Source organism: Protopterus annectens, chromosome 1.part1, assembly GCF_019279795.1.
Source record: "Protopterus annectens isolate FY-2018-M chromosome 1.part1, PAN1.0, whole genome shotgun sequence".
NCBI classification, from domain to species: Eukaryota; Metazoa; Chordata; order Ceratodontiformes; family Protopteridae; genus Protopterus; species Protopterus annectens.
The window spans coordinates 1,812,770,960-1,812,786,730 of NC_056726.1; positions in this window are offsets into that span (position 1 = coordinate 1,812,770,960).

Below are 15,771 nucleotides of genomic sequence, written 5' to 3' on the forward strand. Positions count from 1 at the left end.
AGAACAAATTTATGAGCAGTGCAGGTCTGTGAATGACATGGGTGCCACCCCAGGGGCAAACTTGCAGTCTCCCATACAATTATCTAGGTTGCATTTAAATTGGGTCAGTGAGCTGCTCTGTTTTACGTGAATAGGAAATCTATTCCAGAGAAGCATCAGTCTCTGGGAGACATATCAGTCTCTCCAGCATGTTCTGTTAATGTCATAAGCTAGGTTGAGATGCCCTGAGTGAGTGACTCTTGTGCCATTTGATTTGCAGATGTGCAGCATCTCCATTAGGGCGGGGCTGAAGTTTGCCCTATAGGCCAGGCACAAGTCACCTCTCAGCAGCTTATAAGATACAGACTAAAGTGACAGGGCTTTCTGCCTGTCTATGTAGGTCATGGTTTGGAGTCCCTGAATTTTCTTAGTGAGAAACCTCTGAGGTCTCTCCAGCTGCTGCAGGTGTCTGGTGAGGTACATGCAAAAGAGTACATTATACTCTATTGATGAGGGTTGAGTACAGAGGAGTTATAACATCCTTCACCTGGATGCTATGCCCTTGCTTATGAGGTGTGCAACATAGAAAGCTTTCCTTACCACTGTGGAAACTTGGTGGTCAAAGTTCAGATTGCTTGTTCCCAAGTCTTGCACCACTGGTTTGGAACTCGGGGGGGGGGGGTTGATGTCACTATTATAATTTGTAGGGAATTCCATTTTGCCAACAGGGAATAATAATGCATTTTTTTGCATTCAGTTTTAGACAATGGCTTTGGCACCAATCATTTGTTTGTGTTAATGCTTCTGGTAATATGTTGACATCATTGGGGGACTCAATAATTACGCCCAGTTTGCAATCATCAGCAGACTTGGTGAGCTAAAGGTTCTCAACTTTGGTCTGGACTTCTGAGAAATAGATGCCAAATAGTAAGGGGCTCAGCACAGATGCCTGTGTTTTTTTCCACTGGTGATGGGTCTACTGGTGGAGGTGGAGTCACCAATTTTGACAGAGTGTGCTCTGTTGGTGAGCCAGTTGGCTACCCATCTAGTAATGTAAGGATTAATCATATCTGGGAGAGTTTCTCAATGATGCAAGAGTGGGAAGTGTGTCAAAAGCCTTGGCAAGGTCAAGATAGGCAGTGTGCACTGTCTTACCCTTGTCCATGGCTTTGGTTTGGTCACATTTTCAAAGAAGTCCATCAGGTTTAATAAGCATGATCTACTCCTAATGAAGCAAACTGGGTTGGGTCTATCGTTTGGAGGTCACCTATGTTCTTGTTGATAAGGTCCATGATAATTCTTTCTATGGCCTCACAGATGAGGCTGGTTAGACTTCTGGCTCTGTAGTTCCCAGGGTCAGTGGGGCTGGTGTCAGGTATGCTTCGGGATATGGTAGATGGGGATAGTGGTGTGAAGTTTGATCTGAATCTGTCAGCTAGCAGGTTGGTAATATCTTCCGGTGTAGTATGAGTGATTTCCATCTACACACAGTTCAGCACATTAATGGGCATTCCCTTTATACTTCGGATGTAATTAAAGAATGCCTTGTGATTATCCTTGGCTCAGGATGTAATTTTAGTTTCATAATTTCTTTAGAAGACTTTATAAGATTTCTGATTTTCTTATTTAGGCTTAGGAGGGAGCTCTTCCTCTGCAGAGGGATATCCCTCCTACTCTTGGACAACAGTTTCTTCCTTTTGTTATGTAATCTGTTTATACTTGAAGTCCACCACGGTGGCTTGTTTTTACAAGAAGACCTGGTTTTGATCCAGTCTGATACAATGTTGCTTAAGTGTTTGAATAGGAAATTTGGGTACATGTCTGCATAGTGATCACTGATGCCTGTGATTGCGGGTGGTATGCAGCTTTTTATACCATTGCTTAGTAGGATGTAGTTAGCTTTGGTAAAGTTTTTTAGAATTTTTTTTCCTGTGAGGGTGTCAGTTCCAGTAGTTACTTCAGACAAGACTGATTTGTGGCCTAACCAAACCAGGGAGGGCATCACCTATGGGGAAGTACAGTGACCCCATCCGTGTTGCTGAGTACTATGTCCAGAATATTAGAGCCCCTAGTGGGGGTGCAGACTATCTGTTCTAGAGCATTTGTGTTAACAGAACCCAGGAACCTCTGGGAGAGTGTATTTTTGCTTGTGTATGTCCCCCAGTCTATGGAAGGATAGTTGAAATCTCCCATGACTAAGGTGTTGGGCTGTATGGTGAGGGATTCCAGTAAATCAAGGTAGGCAGTGTACTTATCCTGGTTCATGTTGGGGGAATCTATAGCTAGCAATGATGTTGTAGACTACTTTCCTACTAGTTAATTGGACATGGAGTATTTTCAGAGAGTCATGCTGTTTGACCTGTCTCAAAGTGTATTTGGCTTTAATGAAGATGGATACACCTCCACCCTTGGTTTCTTCATGCTCATTTTGAGGTCTGAACATGTGGAAGGCTTTGAACCCTTGCAAGGTCTGGGTGCTCTCAGTGGCCTTGAACCATGTCTCAGTAACTGCACGGACGTCAGTATCCTCTAAGGTGAGGAGTGCTTCCAGGGAGCGCAGTTTCATGTTTAAACTCCTAGTATTAAACAATACATTCTTGATTTTGACATTGCCTAAAAAAGCACTGTGGGGGAGGCAAGGGCCTTTGCCAGTACCTGAAAGCCTATGAGGGACAGGTGCTGACCATCTCTAGCAAACCAGCAAGGTCTGTCTGCCATATCCTCCCAGGCAGACAGATACTGGATCCCCCAGGATTGACACCAGAAGCTGAGTCAATTGTTGAACGTAATCATTTTGTTTATATTGTGGCATCATCCTAGGTGAGGGTAGGACACTGCTTAGGGCTAGGAACATACCTGTCTGGGACACATAATCAGAGAGATCCATCATGTCTCACTTCATATAGTCCAGAGAGGTATGTCTCAAGTCATTCACTCCAACATGGACTATGACAGTCATAACAGTACTTGTTGTTGAGTGACTTGCGTGCATGCATGATTTGTTGGATCCTGGCACCTGATAGGCAGCTGACCATGACCTTCTCCTTGTCCAGACTGGTGAGGGGGACATCTGTGTGCTTCACTATGGAGTCATCTATGACCAAGACTTTGATGTATTTTGTCTTACGTGCTTATTTTTTGAGATATGGGTGTGTGTGTTGATATGTGTAGCGGGTTTTTTTTTTTTTGCTTAGTGGTGAGTGTGGATGGTGTGCATTTGGAAGGTTTTTGTTCTTTTGGTGGGCTTTTAGTGAGTACCTCCATGTATGTGAGTTTATGTTTCATGACCTTATTTTGTGTGAGAGGTGAGGTTTGTGTGAGAGGTAAAGCGTGTTTGCTGACAACCTGTTTGATGTCTTGTTTGTTTTTATGTGAGAGAATTGACTCCAATTCCACAGTGTATTTCCATCTTGTACAATGGGTGTTTGTTTGCTTTAGGAGTAAACGGTTGTCAGTAAACATGAGGCACTTGCTACATTTCTTCAAGATGCCTGTATAAATCAAGCTGGCAGGATAAATGTTGGGATACTGTCCGTCCACTGTGACAGGAATTTTCTGAATGTGGTATTTGGGAAAGAAGTGGGCTAGCTGGACTTAATTATAAACAGATAAAATGAAGCAGTAATTCAATTAAATATAGGTTAACAAAGCACTGTGCTTAAAATATAATTATTTTTCAGTTTTGTTTTTCCAGTGGATGCCTTGTATTTCAGTGCAGATGCACTCCAGACCTCTGGCTAAAGTTTCCAGACATTGAGCAGCTCCAGTAAATTGAGCATAAACCTGCACAAATATGAGGCTTATATAGAGGCAAATTTAAACAGTTTTAATACAACTACAGTGAGAAGCCCCAAACTAAGCCTTTCTCCAGCAGATGGGTCCTGAGCTACACACTTCTGCCACAAGGGTGCAATGAGGCCCTCTTAATATAAGATGGCTGGTTTAAGAGTACAGTGATACCAAATAGTCTATATTCAGCAGATCTGAATCTAGCCTATGCTATTCAAGGCAGGGAAACACAATTTCTAGATGGGAAGAAGTAAGGGAGAGTCACTTAAAGGTCAATGTGAGAGTGTTTACTAGTACACTATTAGATGACCTGCAGTGGTACCACCCACTGGACAAACTGGCAGTTCTCTGAGCAGCTGTGAACAGTGGGAGATTATGGACAGTGTTTCTGATAGAGGATTTTAAACCAGAGAGGTTTTCTTATATGCAAACACAGGGAACCATGTCCATCCCAGGCACATGGAAGCTCTGAATAAATGAGCACAATCTTACAAAAATGTAATTCTTTTATACCAGCAGGATGAAAAACTTTTCTAAAGTTAAACCCTTAGTCCAATCATATAAAAACACAATAAGCTATTGGCCAGTAGTTTCCAATTTGGATGGGCTGAATTTAGTTGTCTGCTCCCACCAGAGTACAAAAGAACCCTCACAATATAAAATAAACTTGTTTTGAGCTCAAGTGCAGTAACCAATGCTTTAGAACAGAAATAAAAATTCCTGCTGTATCAGAAATCCTTTGAAATAAGTTCACTAACCCTGAAAAATGTTCACAACACACAAAAAGTTTGCAAAACTTAAAAATGTTATGGCAGACTCATAACAGCTATTGCAGAATATTGTTAAAACAACCTAAAAGCAAAACAGTACGACTTTTCTCTCTTATCTATCTTCGATGCTATCTCTGAACTACACACACTAACACAGAATTCCTTTATCTCTGTTGAAAAATGACTCAGAAATAATCAACTAATCCTTAAACCAAAGAAAACTCAACTCCTTCTCTTCCTACCTCAGACACTCTCTCACCTTAAATCCAACTTTTCTCTTTCCTCCCTAGATGGCACCACTATCTCCCCTGCCTCACACACCAAACTCGTTGGGGTAATAATTGATGACCGAGTAAAATTTGACTTGCACATACAACAGGCCATCAAAAAAAGCCCACCAACAACTTGGACTACTTTATAGGAACAAAAAAATTCTTCACTACTGTCACTAAATGCACTCTTGTGCAGGCATTTCTCTTACCTAGTTTTCTATACGCTTCACCCATCCTTACCAATATCCAAACTACCTCAATGCAGAAACTGGAAAAAACATGTAACAAAATTGCCAGATTTATTCTAAACTAACCACACTTGTCGCATCACTGCCTCTCACTAAATAAACATCAGTGGCTGGAATTTCTGCACCTTCTCCTACCATCGCAACTCCACACTACCTTTTCCGTACTCAACAACCCCTTTGCCTGCCCTGCTCTCGCCTCCAATGCTACTCTCTACTATCCCCCCAGGCCTCTCCAGAGTGCTGATCAGCATCTTCTCTCAGTTTATAAACCCAAAAGGAATATTGGCAAACAACTTTACAAACACTCTGTCTCACTAAATTGGAACAAACTCCCTCTCCATATTAGATCCAACCTTTCCTTTCCCTGTTTTAAAAAGGAGTGTAAATCCCACCTAGTAAACTTGGAATTATGCCGTTGTCTTGAACACACATAGTCTTAGTCTGCCCTACTGTATAACCTGTTGCATCTCCTAACTTTCTTTCTCTGTTAGTACCTTCTGCTTAAACTAACATGCTAATAGCCTCAGCTCTACTACTATAGCCCTACTATAGCCCCTTACTTTCTCTTCCCCTCCCATTCTACACACTATTTATCTCCCCCCCCTTCCTTTCAGTGTCTGTACATTTTCCTTCTTTTGAACAACAATTATCCTTTTGTTTTTACTCTTATATGTAGTAAATTTAGACCACTGCTATCAGTGGAACCCTTAATGTTCATAATTTGTTTCTTTTGCTTATCTCTTTATAATTAATTTCGTATTTGCATTGTTATTTTTAATAGTTTTTGTCCTGTATGTTTATCTTTGCTTATGTTTGCTGGGGTTCTTTCCCCTTGGGTCTCCACTGAAAATGAGTTGCTTAATATCAGTGCAATGCAAGTAGTTAATGACCTTTTTATTTTTTACAATTATTTTGTATAGTGATTGTTATGTAATATTTGTATATTGTCCCTTTATCTTTACTTATGTTTGCTGGGGCTTTTCCCTTTGGGTCTCCACTGAAAATGGGTTTGTTTTCAAACTCACTTGGACTAACCTGGTTAACAAATGTGAAATAAATAAATACATAATAAATAAATATGAATACTTTCTTAAAAGTGCAATCATTTCTGTGTGGAAGGGCTTTACTATAAAAACGTATCTACCAGAAATGACGTTTTGAAGCGAATTGCTGCTGCTGTGAAGCCTTGGAGCTACGTTTTAATGAGGTAGAAAGTACTGAAATAGTTTACTGCTGATTTCCTTCCAAGGGGCTAAACAATCAGCAATCAGAGTGTATGCGTGGGAGGCAGTCAGTGCTTTGTGAAGCTGTCTGGTTGTTGTATCCTAGGCAGGATGAAACCCATATAGCTAATGGCTACTGTAGCAGTGTAAATTATAACCATCTGCACTATTGTAGGAGTCTATTTGCTGGAAGCTATTTAGCACTGTTTCTGTTGGTTGTATGCTTACTCATTCTTGGTCTACATATTTTTGGTCCCTTCTCCCTTCCTTCATTATTAGCATCCTGGCCCCCCTGTGTCCCATCCTCACCAGGTCAACTAACTATCTCCTTTGCCTCCCAGAACTATTGTAGTTTTGCTGGGGCAATTCATAGACCTTAGGCATCTGGAGGCTAAGCTTCTGTTTGAATCTATCCTGGGGGGGGGGGTACTGTAAATGACCTGCTTTTCTTCCCTCCTTTCCTCTCAAACCTAATGGTTTATCTGAGGGGTGGGTGTGCAATGGAGACGTGTAGTGTATTGCTTGCCTACACAGCAGCTCAGCCATGTCTGCAGCCTTGTTTCCCTCTTCTAGGAAGACCTGCCAGTATGCTCTCCCCAGCCTCCACTAGAGAACAGACACATGAGATGCCCATAGGCATGCCCACCCTCCCTTGGAAGGTAATGCCTATCCTTCCCAGCTGCTCTGTCAGTAGCCCGAGCCACTAATTGAACCCAGATCAGCTGGGTTATCATCACAGCTTTATCCCTCTACATCACTGGAGTGACATGCTTAGTCTTTACTGAGTCACTCTTTTGTGCTGAACAATGCTGCACATATCTACGCTATGCACAGCAAACCACTACACAATGCTGTAGAGTAGCCTATGGGTGCATTTATCTATCATCTTAATTGAAGAATTCAAATATTCTATCTCAGTTTGAAGGAATAGCCTTACTTTCTGCACTTCTAACCAAACTTCATATTTTTGTTTATATGTCCTCTGGGGAATTAGGTATTGCACTGTTTAGGTCATATATTAACTGCATCTTTAGCATATTGCATTGTTGCATTATTGACATCACCTGTTCCTGTAATATACAGCTGTATCTTTAGCGAAGCACACTTTTCAAATATTTGAAATACCTGCACCTGCACTGATCAGCTATAGCTGCAACAAATGTCTCTGTTCCATTAAAACTACTGTCTTGTAAACATATGTACAGGCTTCTATTTGAAAATCATACTGTAAAGCCAATAAAGTCAATTGCTTGTACTGCATAATTATACAACATGATTCATTTTAGAAAATAAGTGTTTCTTATTGATGGCACAGTTCAGTCATTTTTTTCCAGGTTTGAAACTTTCTTTTTATTAAATGTCAAATAGCAATATTTAACAAAATCAAATAATTTCGATGTGCTTACAAAGAGAGTAACATGACATGTGTGACAGACTTAATATTTAATTTGACAGTAAACCTGAACAGAACATATGTCTTCATATCTCACCTTGAGGTCTGTGTTGAGTTTTGGAGCATTCATTTCTGATAGCACCTAAAAAGTAAACAAATAAAACAGATTTTAAGCAGCCAACATGTAGCAATATGGCATTTCAGTAATGCTGACAGAATTAAAAATTAAACTTCTTTCCTTCTCAAAAAGTTCATTAAAATTTTTAAATTATCCTTAAATCTATGAGAATTAAGACTAGATTATACCCATACATTGTGGCCATGAAATTTCCATGAAAGTAGACGCATTTCTAAGACAAGAAAACATGAAATACATCTATATCTTATGAACCACAGACTAAGCATATTTGACTTACATGAGTGAAATAAGTATCCAGTTCTGATGGAGTAGAATTAGTGTTATGGCACTGTAAACCTAAAATAGCTGCACAATCATTTTTAAAAAATGATTTCCAGATATGCCTCAATTTTTTAAAAGGAATAAGACTTGCATCTTTTCCAACATTTGACTCCATTTCAAAACTGAATCATACAAGAACCTTCTCTAATTTCTTTTGCTTTCTAATTTAGGTGACTCCTGCAAACATATGCCAGACGTATCATCACCTGTTGTTTGTCTACCTCAGATTACAAGTTTGAGCAGTGTACTAGTCAATGCATCTTTACTCACAGATTTCTGACACTGTTTGCCTTCAGCCAGTATGTGCATACAAATATATATGTAAATTGTGTATATGAATCAGCACTTGCCTTTGTCATTTATAGATTTCTAGGTGTTTACTAGGCTAAAGACCACTGGGGCCATTTTTAAGCCTAGCAATGCATCCCAAATGTGGGTAGCCACAGTGGTGCAGTGGTTAGCATTGCTGCCTCAAAGCAAGAGCTTCTCCTGTTTGATCGTCAGCTGGGGTGCCTTCAGTTGCGGAGTCTGCATGTCCTCCCTGTGGTTGCGTGGGTTTCCTCTGGGTGCTCTGGTTTCCTCCCAAAGACATGCTGTAGGTGGAATGGACACTCTAAAATTGTCCCTAGGTGTGCGTGCATGTGTGTGTGTGTGCCTTCTGTGGAAGGTTGGGTGCTGGGCTGGCAACTCAACACCATAAAACTCCACTGCCAATCATGAGCAGACAGATGATCCACTGTGGCAACCCCTAACCAGGAAAAGAAGAAGAATGCATCCCAAATGTCGGACAAGTTCTGGTACCCATGATAAGTGAAAGCAGGGGCTTGTGAGTTGAAACATTTACAAGCAGGGGGCCTGGGAGATGAACCATTTACAGGTTGTGTTTGTCCATTAGAGACAGAGGTGCCAAACCAGGGATGAATTTCCTGTTCTTCATCCAACTGTCCAAGTAAACTTAAATTGTGTTATGGAGGAATTCTGTTTTGCATGGATGGGAAGCCTATTCCAAAGAAGGGTTAGTCTCTCTGGGATACATACCTGTCTCTCCAGTGGGTCCTATTTATATCACAGGTAAGTTTAAGCCTATAGAGTGGATAATTCTGGTGCTGTTTTCTTTTTTTTCCTTTTGTTGTTTTTTATTTTTTTTTTGTGGATATGCAGGAAGTCCATATGAGTGGAATCTGATGATGCCTTGTATACCAGGTATAGATTTCCCCTCAACAGCCTGTAGGAACCAGAATACAAGGATAGGGGTTTGAGGCAGTCTGCACCCTGTATTTTTTTAATAAGGAATTTGCATGGATGTTATAGTTGTTGGATGTGCCTGGTAAGGTGCATACCAAAAAGGACATTGTACTCAGTAATGGGCTAATGCATGTCAAATATAGTAGAGTAATAACCTCCTTGAACCTAGATGCTATACCTTTGTTTATAAGTTGTACAGCACAGAATGATTTACTACCATAGACACATGATGGTCAAAGGCTAGATTACTATCTATGTGTGTTGCCATGTCCCTGACTACTGGGTTGACTCTCAGGGGTGTGTTGTGAGTATGACAGTTGCAAGGAGGGCTGACTTCTCAAAGGATAATATTATACATTTCTTTACATTTAGTTTTAGTCCATGGCTCTGACAACAGCTATTTGTCTGTGTCATCCCTTCTTGGAGAACATTATTGTCAGTGGAGGATTTTATGGCTGCTCCTAATTTCCCATTATCTGCAAATCTGATCAGCCAGAGGCCCTTGATGTTTGCCTTGGCTTCACAGAAGTAGATACCAAAAAGAATCAGTTCCAGGACTGATCTCTAAAGGACTCCCATGGTGGCTATCCTCTCTGTAGAGGTAGGATCCTCAATTCTAACTTCCTGAGTCCTGTCTGTGAGCCAGCTGGCTATCTTCTGGGTGACATAAGGGTTTATTACTAACCTCTTTAGTTTCTCAACAATTCCTGAGTGGATATTGTGTCAAATGCCTTAGCAAGGTCAAGTTCAGCATTGTGAACAATATTGCCCTCATCCATTGCTTTGGTGAACTTTTCATACAAGTCCACCAAACTGAGTAAGCATGACCTTGATTAAAGCAAACTGGGTTGAGTCCAGTGTCTGGAGGTTTCCTATATCATTACTGATCATTTTCATGATAATTCTTTCCATGGCTTTGCATATGAGACTAGTGAAACTTATGGGTCTGTAGTTTCTAGGTTTTATAGGTGGCCCTTCTTTGTGCAGAGGAATGATGTTTGCTGTTCTCCGTTCATGAGGCACGAAGCCTGTTTAGAGGCTATGACTGAATTGCGATTACAGAGTCATCATCGGTCATGCTTCATGCTATTTAGAAGGCAGCCTGGGATATTGTCTGGGTCCATCAATGCAGTTCTCGGCTTTAGAGAGAGCATCGAGGACCTGTTCTCTAGCGATAGTAGGGAGAGTTATATTTGATGATATTTCTCAGTGGGAGGCTTGTGGGGGTGTTAAAGTTATAGCTTAGTTGGTCTTCCATTTGGCTTGTTATATCTTCTGGCTCAGTATAGGTGGCTCCATTAACAACAAGGTATACACACAGTTGTGTATTGCATTTGAGGCTGAGGAAATAGCTAAAGAATAGCTTGTGGTCGTCCTTGGCATGAGATGATGCCAGACTTATCTCAAGTTTGGGTTTGGTAGATTTCATTTGTCCTCTGAATTGTTTGTTTGTTTGTTTACTTTGATGAGACTGATTTTGCCTTGTTGGCACCTCCTCCTCCTCCTCCTGATTTTCTCATGATTTTCTTCATTCTGTAATACAGTGTATTGATGTTGTTATTCCATCAGGGTGGCTAGCTTTTCAAGTTAGTTCTGTACTTTTTCCTGGTGAGAACAGCTGTCTCTATGCAGATATTAACATGCTTGAACAGGGTTTCTGTGAACAGTTCACCATAGGCAGCAGTGTTCTCAGGGCTCGGGGGGGTTGAAATTTTGCCAGGTTATCAACTGATAGCAGGAAGTTAGCCTTAGAGTAGCTCTTGAACATTCCAGGGTTTGCTGGGTTTTACTTAAAGGATACCATTTTTTGGTCTGACCTCACCAGAGAGGATACTACACTAGGGAGTGTGGAGCAATCTCCCATATTAGTGAAGACCAGATCTGGTATCTTTTTACCCTGGGTCAGTGTATTGACAATCTGGTCTGGGAAGTTTGTGTTTTTCCAGCAATCACTATGCCTGCATGATTGATGTCATATGTTATTCCCAGTTAATAGTGGAGTAATTAAAGTCACCCATGATTATGGTATTGGGTTGGATTGTGCAGTAGTTCTTGAATAAGAATGAATAAAATTATCATAAGTATGACAGCGTTGTATACTCCTTTTATAATGTATAGAAAATGACCTTATTATTTACTTTGAAATACCTACCTAAATGACACTATCGTCTGGAGTCAGGACTGGCCTTTCAATATTTTGAAACAATAGGCATTATTTGACACATTCAGGGAAGAAATGCATGTCAGACAATCTGTCCAAGGGTGTCACTGACCTGGAAGAGACCAAGTACCTCAGGTACGTGAAGGAAAGGGGCTCTTAAGAGGCCACAGGTGTCAAAGTTAGAAATAGTCCAAAGCTGGAATTAGCCAGTCACCAAAATGTAAATAAGGGTTATCTTTTCTTAGACCTCATTTCATAACTTACCTAGTTATCCTGGCTTCTTATTGCCCAGACCTGACTAAGGCCTGGTGCCCTAACCAGCTATCATTAACTGAAGAACTGGGTTAGACATTTTTGGTGTTGAAAGTATTTATTTGTGTACAGCAGGTTCTGACAACATAAACCTTCAAAAAAGAATTTATTATCCAGATGGGAAACTCATATATTGGTGTTTGGGGGAGTTGCAATCATAAATACTGGAAGATGAATAACATTAACAACATAAGGTATATCTAAGTAGAACGTTGCCTGATACAGAGAACTAATGCTCCATTATTGATTGCTTGGCCATCAGGTGGGTCTAAAAGATGGAATGTTACTTCCTTTTTTGCCAAATCTTTTTGACTTATCACTGTCAGTGTTCCCTTAAAATTACTCAACCAGCCCCAGCATATGAAGCAACAGACTACCTGTTTTTTTTTTTTTTTTTTTGCTCTACAGCCATTTTCATACACATTTTGATAATAGGGTTGGGTCGACTCTCCTGAAATCTGATGACATCACTCATCATCTTGTCATCACTCAGAACTCAGGTAATGAACTGAACAGGTAGTTGTGAGGCACTGAAACATTTTCTTTTGGCCAAGCTAAAAATTGATAGATGGGCTTAGAATGGGAGCTAAATGCAGAATTCATGATATTATAACCCTGAAAGGATGTGCAGGACACTTCATTAGAGCAGCTCAAAACTACTTGTGCTTTGGTTGAAAACAAAACTGAGAAGTTGTGCATTGTTCTGATAGAGAAGGTACCGAACCTTTGTTATTTGATCAAACTATATAAAGAGTTTGCCTGGATGCGTAACATCTGAAACTATTCCGTCTGTAAAGGGAAAAATACAGTGGAACTACCTAAGAAAATGTAGGGAGGAAATACCTATGTACTTTGACTAGGGAGGGAAAGAGAGAGGGAGGAAGGGAGAGAGAGAGAGAGAGAGACAGACCTGCAATAAAACTCAGTAGCCAGAAAAGACGTTACTTATAATGCAATGCTTCATATGTATTGCTATTGACTTTGTTCCCATTGCTTACTGAATATAACTTCTGCATTTACGTTCTGAGTCAAAGAGCTGCAAAAATAGTTAACACATTTTGGTGCACTGGATGTTGTCCGCAAGAGGGCTGGGTGCGTGATCTCAGCTAACAGCCAGAGAGAAGATGCTAAGCTTGTCATGGATACTGCTGTTTGTATGTAAACATACAAGCCAAAGCAAGAACCAACTTGTGAACAATCACATGACAAGATCCAGCAAAAGGTGCATATCTGAAATATATACATGAGAAGAAATATTATCTAATAGCAAACCCTAGCTACAGGCAGTCATGCAAGAAGTAATAACAGGTGTCAATGCCATATACTTGTCACTTCATGAGAATCATGCTATTAATCATTGATCATGTCATGAGATCTGCAGGTGTGCTGATGTTGTATTGTTGATTTAATGATTTGCATTCTAAGATTTTTATCAGACAATCCACATTTGAATATGCAGAAAGACTGTGTGACTTTTGAAATATAAAGGGCTGTCTTTATATTTCATCTGTTTGCCAATTTTCAATAATATTAATGGAAACCAAATGAGTGCCCTTTGAAAATATAAGGATTGTATTTGTGATGGAGCCACAAAATTTAAGTACAAGGAGTATGTATTTTAACTCCAAAATTGTAGTATCTTGGGGTATTTCCTGTTTTCTGAGTTACAATAGTCTCAAGATTGGTATGTGTAAGCAGTAAAGGTGCATGGGGGTACAGAGGGAAAAGCCTCTCTGCAAAACCATTTAAAGGTGTAACAGTGAGTGTTGAGATTCACTGTATTCTTTAATAAATCACATTATATTTTAAGCTGCTATTTTGCATATAGGGCAGTAAATGTCACCTGAGGAAATCACCATAGCACTACACATTTGATATTGCTATCTTTTGTACTCAGCTAAATAAAGTGTTTTTTTCACAACCATTACTATAACTATCAGGAAATAATAACCTGCTAAACCCAGATGCTCAAAGCAATGCTACTCTTTCATACAAATTTTTACTATTGGTCTCCCGCAGTTTTCCTGTAATCACTCTATTTACATATTTGTTGTACCTTGATATATTCCAGTAACTACTCTTTCCTTATAATGTATCATGTCCAGTGCAGTATTTTGTATTTCTGTAGATTAATTCTGTGTTTTAATATAATTTTTTCGACCTAGTCAATTTCCATGCTCACCTTTTCTGTAATCACTTATATATGTTATAGGAAGCACATCTCTTTCCTCTGCATTTTCTGTTACGTATATGTTCACCTCACCACTCAACACTCTAATCCCATTTCCAGTGCAGATTTTTATTTTTTCCCTTATTGTTAATTTCATTATATGGAATCCAATGTATTATTATGCTGCATATTCAGTTTCACAATTCATTATTACAAGTCACTACTTATCTGGAATCTACCCATACAATATTAAACTGGGTGAGTGCAAATCTGTCTGCAAAACTGAGTCTCGTAGCTTGTTTCAGTCTAGGAGTCATTAAATTGAACTACATGATCATGACATGAAAAGATAGAAAGGCTGTCCTGAAGTGGCTTCCAGCTCTGATGTTGGATAACCTTGGAAAAACAAAATGTCATTTTCTGAGGTTGTCTGACCGTGTAATTATACATATTAATCTTTGTTCTCCCTTGCAAATATGAGGTTTTACACATTCATTTGTTATGTTTTTCTTTTACCAGGATTCTTTAGTTTTGATAATTTTGTTTTGGGATTGTGTACTTTAGTCTAATGAATGTCAGTCAGGATTCTCAATGGGAAGTGCTCACAGCACTGTGTTGCAAAATCCTTACACAGTCAAAATAATAGATCGCATCCAGCATTTGCTGCCAGCAGACTTGCAATATAAAATGCTATTTAATCATTCTAAGAGGTGCATAGCTATCATTCAGAAACCAGTCTGTAAATAACAGGTTTACCTTTTCCTAACAATGTAACTAGTGTTCTGGTTGCTAGAGGTTGCTGTTCATTTAGAAAAAGGATATTATCAAACCAAAACTTTCATTAGAAACTGTTGAATAGCAATGCACAGAATGATACTTCATCGAAAAGAACTAAACAAAGTTTAGCCCTTGTGTTTCTTTTTGATGCTACCGTGATTATGGGTTCATATATCACTGAGTTACTATACAACATAAGAACAGTTGTGTTTAGCATTCAACTAAAGACTTTGTATTAATGAGTGCAGCACATTTGGTAGAGCAGACTTGTTGCTAAGAGGCTTTGTTATTTGTTGTACTGTGTTGCTGAAATACAAATATGAAAGCATTTGGGCTGTAGTAGGTGGTACCCAACTGAGTCCACCAAAAGTTCAGGTAGCCTTTATAAGGTAGCTTCTCTCAACCACTCCTCTAAATATAGGAATATGTTTTTTTTTAATGTTTTTCATGCCATGAAATAGGCTCATTCATTCTTATAAGTAGTCTTGCACAATGCAGTTCCTACTCAGCTATGCTTATTCTAGGCCTGCCTCACCATTTCTTTAATTTATCACAAGTTTGATCCAGATGCTGCTACCATCATTAGTCCTGAATGACCTGACCAAAGGCAGGTCTCCATTAAAAGTACAGTAGTAAAATGAATCCGAACAAGTATTTAAAAACTTTAACGTATGCTGCTTGGAACCTATTTTGATAGCCATTGACTTCTCGAAATGCTTTCTAGCACATACTCATATAAACAAAGCATGCATCAGTGCAGTGCCAACTCTGGCAGTAGAGGGTGAGGAACACCATGCCCTTTTTATAGGTTCATAGGTTCATAGGTTGGTACTAGGCTATCAGCCCTAGGGCCTATGCAAGCCTAGCCATAACAATTCCCTGGCTATGTCTTCCCACACTATTTACTTCCCTGGACCCCTGTCTAGTAGGGCAACTGACGTGATCCCCGGGGTGAATTTCCTTTCTCCCATC